Source organism: Rhinopithecus bieti, unplaced genomic scaffold (assembly GCF_001698545.2).
Source record: "Rhinopithecus bieti isolate Rb0 unplaced genomic scaffold, ASM169854v2 scaffold_5101, whole genome shotgun sequence".
Classification (NCBI taxonomy): Eukaryota; Metazoa; Chordata; class Mammalia; order Primates; family Cercopithecidae; genus Rhinopithecus; species Rhinopithecus bieti.
This window is the reverse complement of record NW_016804853.1, coordinates 2125949-2133636: the sequence shown is the minus strand read 5'-3', so window position 1 is coordinate 2133636 and position 7688 is coordinate 2125949. Positions and strand designations below refer to the sequence as shown.

General features: G+C 40.1%; 1 long non-coding RNA gene across 1 annotated transcript in view; it reads right to left on the bottom strand.

Annotated features, from left to right (window-relative positions):
- Window positions 1–7034: 7034 nt before the first annotated feature.
- Window positions 7035–7688, bottom strand: part of LOC108528731 (uncharacterized) — a 23580-nt gene continuing 22926 nt past the window's right edge. Inside the window, exon 2 of the long non-coding RNA XR_001885275.1 lies at window positions 7035–7390. This is a non-coding gene — a long non-coding RNA (uncharacterized LOC108528731). The remainder of the gene's footprint in view (window positions 7391–7688) is intronic.

Genomic DNA, 7688 nt, shown 5'->3' with positions numbered 1-7688 from the left:
GCATCATACAGCCTATACTGACTGGTACTGTTATCCAACAAATAAATAACAGAACTGCTTTAAGCCTCAGTCCTGATTCCTAGACAGGCTTTTTTCCAACATACCACACTGAACAAAACATATTTCAGCTATAATGAGGGACAGAGAGAATAACATCCAACACTTGAGCAGAGTGGATTTCGTTTTAGTATTTTAATCAGCTTGTATTAAAAAACTAATTAAATAGGATTTTGGGTATTATCCAAAACACCATCAGGATGGCTAAATACTAGAAAGGAGACCTTTACTGGTGACATCAGCTTGCAGGCCAGGAAGAGAAAGTCTCCAGCTTGGACTGAACGTATTCTATCTTTAAAAGGGGAAGGACAGGTTGAATTTTATGACTCACAGGGCCTGTATCATACATATTCAGCAGGTTTGAGGGAAAAACTATACATATTTATGAGGAGAAGCTGAGAGCACTCAGACTGAGTAAACATGCAGGTAATATACATTCCATGTTCACTTTGGGGTGGGGTTTTAGCATTAAAATGAAGTGGAATTTGGCCTCTTATGTCAAAAGGTGAACTATAGGACACAAGGACAGTTTGTGTGCAACCTCTATAAGCTGCTGAAACTGGTCTAAGTTCTGCAATAACTTATCAGAAAAGAATGTTTGTAAGCCTGGTCCTTGGTCCCCTGTCCAATCAGAGTTGTAGTGGTCTGGGTAGTAAGTCAGCCTGATCACTCCTATTGTTAGGGAGTTTAGCAAGGGTATGTTTTTCTTTTATAGCAGAAATTTAAAATTTGCCATGGCAGCCAGGTCTGCACTCCTCAACCTCATGGTTAACTTCGTGTTCTGAATCTTAGGGCCCATCTTAGTTGATAAAAGGGCATCTATTTTGGTCTCGTGGCTCACAGGGGATTATTCACACTATACATCAGTTGCATTGTGCAAATAATTAAGGGCACAATTCCTCAGCAAAGCCTAGCCCAACAGTTTAGACTTTCCATAAACATGCATTTCACACTCTGCAGAAAGTAAATCTCATCTTACACGGTACCAAATCTAATGTTTGTTAAGAATCAAAGATAAACACTAAACAAAAACTGAAATTTAGAGGGCATCAAACAAACAACAGCAAAATAAGAGAAAGGAAAAAACAAAAAAATGTCTCCAGACATTTCACATGATTGTAAACACCAATTAGGTATATAAATTTCCTTCATTATTTTCTAGTTAACGAGTTTTCAAATAAGCTAAGAACATTCTGGTGATGTCTTTACTTAACATCGTAATTTCACAAACTGTCAAGAATGAAGAATTCCACTGGGGTAAATGAAGATATGCTTGAATTTTCTTAATTGCCACCTTGCTAAGGCTGCGAGCTCATTGTTTAGCAGTATGACAAATGATTCTAAACCCTGTCAGGCAGTCGCAGGGGAGACTGGGCTGCTACACAATGTGCCCATCTTATTACTGTGTTGCTGACAGCCCAGGCTGAGAAAAAAAACAAAACTTGTTTCATCAGTGGAGTTACAAGGGCCAGTACGGTAGTGACTGACAAAATAGAGGAACTCTCCTTATTGCTAGAACCTTAGCTCTCCTGGGATCTGGCCTTGCTTCCTGGGAGAAATGTTGGCTTGAGGGCAAAGCCCCAATGCTCTGCACTGGCCCTCTGCATAATCCCTAACACATTGCCTAGTACATGGCGTGTTCTCAAGAAATATTTGCTGAATGGATGAATGATTGAATAAACATCTCTCCCACCCAACCTTATTACTTCCTTCTCTTTTACCTCCACTTGCCAGAAGACAGACTGAATAAACTAAGCACACAATGATACTACAGTATTCCAATTTGACACTTTGAGCTGAGGTCCCTCTACCTCCAGCTCACACTAATCACCTCCCTTTCCGTTCCTTCATTCGCTCTCTTGTACCCAATTCCCTGACCCACCAGTTCTGAACTCTTCTGAGGCATGAGTCCGCAGCTGAGTCAACTTTCAGTCCTTCCCCAGCTGCTGAACAAAGCATATTGTTCTTAGCAGGTGTTCTGCATATTTTAATTTAAAAATTAATGTTTTATATTCTTAATGTGTTGTGTCTCAGAAATATTTGCTACTTAGAAGAGAAATGGGATAAGAATAGAAAAGGATGAACAAATAAGAATGAACTGCTGATGGAGGGATTTCATGCAAAGGTAGGGGAAATAGTCCTTTGAATCTTACTGCATAAATAGGGGTTTCAAGTCCTGGTTCACAGACTGGCTTTAGTGTATAGCATGCATTCTCATTTGGTGTATAGCATGTATTCTCACTTGGGGCCATATTGTCCCCTAAGAGGGTGAAAATTAGTTCTTGGGGAGGGATGAAAACATTATCAGATACTACAATGGTTTGTGGCCCTCCCCAAAGGGCCATGACACAGAGACAAATGTACAGTATGTCTGTGGTATTAACATTGCATGAGATGTGGGTGATTCGAAAAACATCTTATAAGATCCTTTGAGGAAAGGGGGATGATAGCGGGAAAAAAGATTGAGAAGCACTGGTTTACAAGAATATTTTTCCAAGCCCAAAGAAAAACAGGTTGTGTTATATGCGCGCACGCACACACACACACACACACACCCCTCTGCATAGAGTAGATAGATCAGATAGACAATCCATGTGATTTTGCTAACAGGGCTTCTTGGGAGAATTCTGCATTTTGATTTTGAGATTTTCCTTTCTTAGAATAGTAAACATTAGACAACTCCAGGTTAAAAAAAATTCTTCTGGTTATTAAAATCCCAGTCTGAGACTCACTATTTTGAAATACGGGCAACTCAATCTATGTGCAAAATTAGTCTTGTCAAATATTAAACAATGTGACTAGTATTAGAGCATAGGAGAATACTACTTCAGTCCCAGAAAGAACTTCAGAAAGAGAACACTTTTCTGTAAGACCCAGTGCAGGAGTTAATTGCACTCTTCAATTTATGGTAAATAGTCTCCAATTGTCTGAGCTGTTTGCTTGATTCATTGATTTACTGTCTATCCACACTCTGCTCCCACGCCTCTCCTCCAACATTTCAGTGTGTTAAATGTGCATTCTGTTGGCCGAGCACAGTGGCTTACGCCTGTAATCCCAGCACTTTGGGAGACCAAGGCGACAGATTGCTTGACCCCAGGAGTTCAAGACCACCCTTGGCAACATAGTGAAACCCTGTCTCTACAAAAAACACAAAAATTAGCTAGGTGTGGTGGCGGCCACCTGGTGTCCCAGATATTCAGGAGGTTGAGGTGGGAGGATCATCTGAGTCCGGGAGGCAGAGGTTTCAGTGAGCCAAGAGTGCAACACTGTACTCCAGCCTGGGTGAGAGAGTGAGACCCTGCCTCAGAACAACAACAACAACAAAAAACCCCAAAAGTGCATTCTGTTGATTTTATATATTATTTTGTATAAATAAAATTTGTGATTATTGCATTGTTGTTCTGTGTGCACGTGTTTTAATTTATATACATGGCAGTGTTATCTACCCTATTGTTTCTTACTCTATTTTTGCTCTGTTTTTAAGATCTGTGTTGCCCTGATGCTTCTTCCGCTGCATCATCCACCTGGGTGTGCATCCGCCATGACATACATATTCAGTGCTATTGCAGAAATAATACCCACATTGTCTCCAGCTCCTCAGTTACCCGGCTATCTTGGCAATGAACCTTCACATACATGTCTTATGGATCTGGGTAAGAGTCCCTGGGACTTCCTTGCTTAATCCTGAAGTTGCAGGAGCCATTTTGAAAAATGTTTTCACTTCAGTTGCCATCATCATATGACTTTTCTGCTGTTTAACTATATTTTATATTTCTGAAATATATTCCACTTGATTTTGACATATATATATATATAAATACATATACATACACATACACACACACACACACACACATATATTTTTTTTTTTTTTTTTTTTTTTATTGACGGAGTCTCGCTCTGTCGCCCAGGCTGGAGTGCAGCGGCTGGATCTCAGCTCACTGCAAGCTCCGCCTCCCGGGTTTACGCCATTCTCCTGCCTCAGCCTCCGAGTAGCTGGGACTACAGGCGCCCGCCACCTCGCCCGGCTAGTTTTTTTTTGCATCTTTTAGTAGAGACGGGGTTTCACCGTGTTAGCCAGGATGGTCTCGATCTCCTGACCTTGTGATCCGCCCGTCTCGGCCTCCCAAAGTGCTGGGATTACAGGCTTGAGCCACCGCGCCCGGCCATATATATGTTATTTTTAGAGACAGGGTTTCTCTCTGTTGCCCAGGCTGAAGTACAGTGGTGCAATCATAGCTCACTGCAGCCTAAAACTCCTGGGCTCAAGCTATCTTCCTGCTTTGACCTCCCAAGTAGCTGAGAGCACAGGTGTGTACTATCATGCAAGGTCCTGATTTATATTTTTATACACTCTTCAATTCAGTTAGTGAATATATTTTTACATCTATGTTCATAAATGAAATGTGCCCATTATTTCTATATATTTTCCTGCTTTTGTTGTTATCTATATTTGGAATTAAGAATACACTAGCACCATAGAACAAGCTAGGTAGATTTTGTTTTTTTTTTTTTTGTTTTTTTCCTTAAACAACTTGTGTAAGTTAGGAATCAACTGCTTCTTGAAAATTTGAATGAAGTGCCTGTAAAGACATCTGGACCTGGAACTGTTTTAGAGGCTAGTCTTTGTCTACATTTAAAAATTACTATTGTACTACTCAAGACATCTTCTTCTTGTGCCAATTTCTCAGGAATTTATCCAATTATGCTTACAGAATCATTTCTGTATAGTTGTTAATAATCCTTAGTATTTTTATAATTGTTTATTATATCTATGGTTAGCTCATTTTGTATTGTATATATTTTAATAGCTTTGAGATATAATTTGCATAGCATAAAATTCACTTGTTTTAAGTGTACATTCAATAATTTTTAGTAAATTTCCAGAGCTATGCAACCATTAATCCAATCTACTGTCAGAAGATCCCATGTTGGGGGTGGGGATGGGGTCAACTGGTCACTCCTGTTCTCACTCCTAGCCCCAGACAGTCACTAATCAACTTTTTGTTTCCACAGATTTGTCTTTTTTAGATTTCATTCTGTATTTTATTTGCATTAATACTTTCAAAGAATTGTCTGTTAATTTTGTTAATCTTTTCTTTTTTCTTTATTTCATCAATTTTGAAAGAGTTCTTCTCAGTCCATCCCCAATGACAAGAGCAGGACATGGGCCTGCACTTCCTTTGATAATCCCTCAGGCTTCGGTTGGGCACAGTGTCTGCTCAGTCCCCTCTCTTTGGTGCCTGTGCTCATTTGTCAACAGAGACTTTAACATTTCCTAGGTGGCTTGCCCCAAATGCTGGTTTCCTCTGTATGTCTGAGTTCCAGCTTCTACGAAGGTCAACCCTAAAGCACTTGGAGGACAAAGGGTCCCAGTTTCTGGCTTAGACATCCAAGCCTCTGTCTGGGACCCCTAAATTTAAATTTACGCCATTGTGAGTCATGTGCTTAGAAAGAAAACAGACAGAAAGAATAGGAACTGGCTGGTCTGTGAAGTGGCTGGTTAGGACAGAAACTGGCCCAACCAACTTCTATTTGCTAAGGAATTAGAATACTCCTAGCATCATCCCTGAAGTAAAAAAGAAACAGGATATTTAAAGGACTGGAAGAAGAGTTTAAAGTCCTGTGTCCTTTTGTCTTTCTCAGCAAACATGCCTTTATCATGTGCCCATGACGTCCTCACTTTTCCTCTACATGTGTTAACTATTGATTGGGCCTTATAGAAATTTCTCTGATCTTCTTTGTAGTCTGTACCATTGCCAATCACTGAGAAAGGGAAGGGAGCTAATATCAGGGACTTTATGTTTACCAGGCACTTTATGGAATTTTCTTTTTGTATATTCACAGGAGGAGTGCAGATATCCCTTTGACATACTGATTTCATTTCCTTTGGTTAGAATAAACCCAGAAATGTGATGGCCAGATCACATGGTAGTCCTATTTTAAATTTTTTGAGAAACCTCTGTACTGTTTTCCAAAATGCCTGGCCCTTTAGTTAGGTGACTTGCCCAGGTTCATTATATACCAGTCACTTAGTGACTTCCTAGGTCGCGCAGATGGTGTCAGAGCCAGAATGAAAGCTAAGATCTGTATTACACTGCAAATCTCATATTCCTTCTATGCCCCATGCCTAAAATATTAGGCTGGAAGGGACCCTGAATGTCATCAAGTGAAACAGTCCCCAGAAGTCAGTCCATCATTCAAATCTCCACACATTTTAAACTATCTATGTAACACCTAAACTAATATGATAGTATTTTTATTTAAATAGATTTATAATTTTAATAAAATATTTTATAAAAGCTTTCTGTCATTACTGACAATGAAAAACTAGTGTCATTTGCCATAAACAAGAAGTATATGGCTGAACTATTTTCAAAATAATCTTGTAGCTAAGCCAACCTCAAACTCAGTGCCTTATAACAAGGTGTGCTTATTCTCACATGCACAGGTCTGCAGGTTGGCTTAGTTTGACTGATCTAGCTGGGCTTAGTTGGCCAGGCTCCAAGTTGTAGGTCTGCCTCACATATCTTATTCTGGAGCCCAGAATTAAAGAACAGAGGCTGTCTGTGGTTTGAAACTGGTACCTCATCATGTCTACTCATGTTTCATTGGCCAAAGCAAGTCACACACCAATCCCAACATCAATGAGGCAGGGAAAGATAATTTGCTCACAGAGAATGGGGTGAATATCTGATGAACCTTTATCTACCATATGTGAAAAAGAAATAGTCAACATGATGAAAACAAAACAATACTTTAAAATTTTAGTTAGCCACCACTGCCTGCAGAAATGTGGTTTCCAAATAAAATACTGGATACTCAGTTAAATTTCAGATAAACAACAAACCATTTTTAGAATAAGTATGATCCATACAATATTTGGACATACTTCTCTTACAAGTCATTCATTGCCTTGTGTACTTTCATTTGCTTAATCTAGCAATTCTGTGTAGAAATATTTTAGTCTAAGCCTGTTGTTTTCTTTTCATTTTTAAGGAGAGATTAGCTAGTGTTACAATATTCCAGCATTAAACTGAGACTTTGCCTCAATGTAGAAACTGGGAAAAGAGAGTTGATCAGAAAGGAATAACTTTCTCATGATGTAATTCAATACCATTTAAAGTCCTTTCCATGCTCCTTGTAAAATCATCACACATTCAACTAAGATTATCTGGCATACAAGCAGAGGAACTTTTCTCCTGCTTGTCCCATTCTCTGGTAAACTTCATCTTGCAGATAAAAAACTGAAGCCCAGGGGTCAGGTAAGAAGCTCATCCAACTCCATACAGCCAGAAGCTGAGATCTGCCTCAGCTTGGGAGGCTCCTAATCCTGTCCTTTGGAAAAATAGAAATACTTAAATGTAGTGGCCGGGTGCAGTGGCTCACGCCTGTAATCCCAGCACTTTGGGAGGCCGAGGCGGGCGGATCACAAGGTCAGGAGATCGAGACCACGGTGAAACCCCGTCTCTACTAAAAACACAAAAAATTAGCCGGGCGCGGTGGGGGGCGCCTGTAGTCCCAGCTACTCAGGAGGCTGAGGCAGGAGAATGGCGTAAACCCGGGAGGCGGAGCTTGCAGTGAGCCGATAACGCGCCAATGCACTCCAGCCTGGGTGAAAGAGCAAGACT